The sequence below is a fragment of the Mugil cephalus genome, chromosome 2 (genome assembly GCF_022458985.1).
Source record: "Mugil cephalus isolate CIBA_MC_2020 chromosome 2, CIBA_Mcephalus_1.1, whole genome shotgun sequence".
Taxonomy (NCBI): Eukaryota; Metazoa; Chordata; class Actinopteri; order Mugiliformes; family Mugilidae; genus Mugil; species Mugil cephalus.
Window position 1 is genome coordinate 30,151,297 of NC_061771.1, and position 3,376 is coordinate 30,154,672.

The following is a 3,376-nucleotide window of genomic DNA, read 5'->3' on the forward strand; positions in this document are numbered from 1 at the left end:
TTTGGATTCAACAATTACCTGTGACTGAACAATAACGTCAGATTCTGTGAGAGCAAGTGGATTTATTTATTTATTCTCTATCGATCTTCACTGAAGTGACGTCATGACGTCATGTGTGTTAACATTTTGTAGCTGGTGTCATCTGTGTGTTAATCACAGCAGTACAGTGAGGCAGAGAAGGCCCTGAGGCAGGTGTTGAAGTTGGATGAGCTCTGTAAGGAAGCATCCAGGAAACTGTCGACCTGCCGGGTCACACAACTCACGGTGAGGAGCTTCACAAGTGACTCGACGGCTCAAATTTCTCAAAGTCTGTCATCAGTCTTCAGCTGGGCAGAGCTGAGGCATAGTTCATTTTTTAGTGTCCTCCTTTAGAGTATTCTGAACTCATACCTGTGTGCCTTCATTCTGAGCTTTTAAACTTTTTTTATTTTGCCTTCACATGGGCTTTGAGGAAGAGTAAACCAGTGTTTCTCAACCCCGGGTCCTCGGGGCCCACTGCCCTGCATGTTTTTGATGTTTCCCTCCTCCAACACACCTGATTCAGATGATCAGCTCGTCATCAAGCTCTGCAGTGGCCTGATAAGGAGCCGTTCATTTCAATCAGGTGTGTTGGAGGGGGGAAAACATGGAAACATGCAGGGCAGTGGGAAACACTGGAGTAAACCACAGAGATGGGTAGTAACGAGTTACATTTACTCCGTTACATTTACTTGAGTATGTTTGTGAAAACATTGTACTTCTAGGAGTAGTTTTAAATCACTATACTTTTTACTTTTACTCGAGTAGATTTTGTGAAGAAGAAACTACTCTTACTCCGCTACATGAGGCTACAATGAGCTCGTTACTGTTCCCCCGCGTACGCCTCATTTTAACGTTTTATTTTGACAGAGAGCGAGACTTCCGCCAAAGGCTCTACCACGTGACTGTGTTTCACCAATCAAACGTAGCCGTGCAGTCTCGTCACGTGACCATGCTCAACCTCAGCGGGGGGACGGGTCACGGGTTAGTTTTACAGTTCACAGTGTTCGCAAACGAAACAGAGAAACGGAAAAAAAAAATGTCAAAATCAACTGTTGGCAATGCAGACACAGACGAGGAGGAACATCCTTGGCCTCATGTTGGAAGCATGTCTGTGTTACAAAAAGTGCAGCAGCTACATCATGCAGTGTCTTCTGTGTCCACCAAAACAAACGGACATTTCAGCTTTCAAAGACACGCAGAGCCTGGTGGAAAGTACAAAGGTTTGGAAATAATGTTACATGTGCTTAATTTATTTTTTGTTATTTTATTGATTTTATTTTTTATTGAAGTACTTGAATTTTCCTGGATTATTTTAATTTAAGACACTTTGTAATTAATTAATTTTAAGTAATTTTATTGATTGGATTAACTGGACTCATCCAGCAAACTAATTATCACAGGTGTCTGAGATTGATCTCAGTGATCCAAAGAGCCATGCGACACAATACCATCCATGAGTTTGATTGAAAAACAAAACATGTAATCGTTATGACACTTAAATACAATTTGCATAATAATTTGGAACACAGTGTTTTTCCCATCCACCGGCTTAAAACGTGCTTTAAATTCTTCCTTCTGGAGCCATAAATCATTGAATTTACATTGTAGTGTTAACATACAAATCAGATTAATGCTAGTAGATGGACGCTAGCATATGGATGCTAACAGATGAATGCTAACAGATAAAGGGTTTAAACCCTACGGATGCTAACATGGATGCTAAGAGGCAGTGCTAACCCGGATGCTGACAGACGCATGCTAGCATACAACTCATACGAATGCTAAAGATGAATGCTAACACACAGAAACTAACGTTAAAATGAGATGAATGCTAACATACGAATGCTAACACGGATGCTAACAGACGGATGCTAACACGGTTGCTAACATGCCAACATACAAATCAGATGAATGCTAACATACAGATGCTAAACAGATGCTAACATATAAATCATATGAATGTTAACAGACTAATTCTAACGGAAGAATGCTAACACACTGATGCTAACATATAAATCATATGAATGCTAACACAAGAATGCTGACATATGGATGCTAACAGGCAGATGCTAACAGAGTATCGAATATAAATCAGTTAAATGCTAACGCGCATGGTAACAGATGCATGCTTACACGGATGCTAACATACAAATCAGATGAATGCTAACAGACAACTGCTAACACGGTTGCTAACACAAGAATGCTATCAATGCTAACACATGAATTAATGAACATACAAATCAGTTGAATGCTAACACGTATGCTAACAGGCGGATTCCAACCCAGGTGCTAACAGACGAATGCTGATACGGATGCTAACAGATGAATGCCAATAGGGCCAATGCTAACATGGATCCATGCTAATACGGATGCTTACACAAATCAATGCTAATACGAACGCTAATACACGAATGCTATCATATGAAGGCTAACAGTGCAATGCTGAAAGACGAATACTAACACAGACTGTTCACAGACGAATGCATAACACGGATGCTAACAGAAGAATTCTATCAGATGAAGACTAACAAACGAATGCTAACAAATGAATTAATAAACATACAAATCAGTTGAATGCTAACACGGATGCTAACAGGCGGATTCCAATCCAGATGCTAACAGACGAATGCTAACAGGCGGATGCTAACACGGATCTATGTTAATATGGATGCTAACACGGACACTAATACACGAATGCTAACGGAGATGCTTATTCACGAATGCTATCAGATTAAAGGTAACAGTCGAATGCTAACAGAAGAATGCTATCAGATGAAGGCTAACAGACCAATGCTAACACATGAATGACTGAACATACAAATCAGTTGAATGCTAAGACGGATGCTAACAGACTAATGCTCAGAGATGAATGCTAACAGATCAGTTGCTATCACGGATGCTAACAGATGAATGCTAACAGACAACTGCTAACACGGTTGCTAACACAAGAATGCTATCAATGCTAACAGATGAATTAATGAACATACAAATCAGTTGAATGCTAACACAGAAGCTAACAGGCGGATTCCAACCCAGATGCTAACAGACGAATGCTAATACGGATGCTAACAGATGACTGCCAATATGGATGCTAACACGGATCGATGCTAATACGGATGCTAACATGGGCGCTAATACACGAATGCTATCAGATGAAGGCTAACAGACGAATGCTAACAGATGAATTAATGAACATACAAATCAGTTGAATGCTAACACGTATGCTAACAGGTGGATTCCAACCCAGATGCTAACAGACGAATGCTAATACGGATGCTAACAGATGAATGCCAATACGGATGCTAACATGAGTCCATGCTAATACGGATGCTATCACAAATCAATGCTAATACGG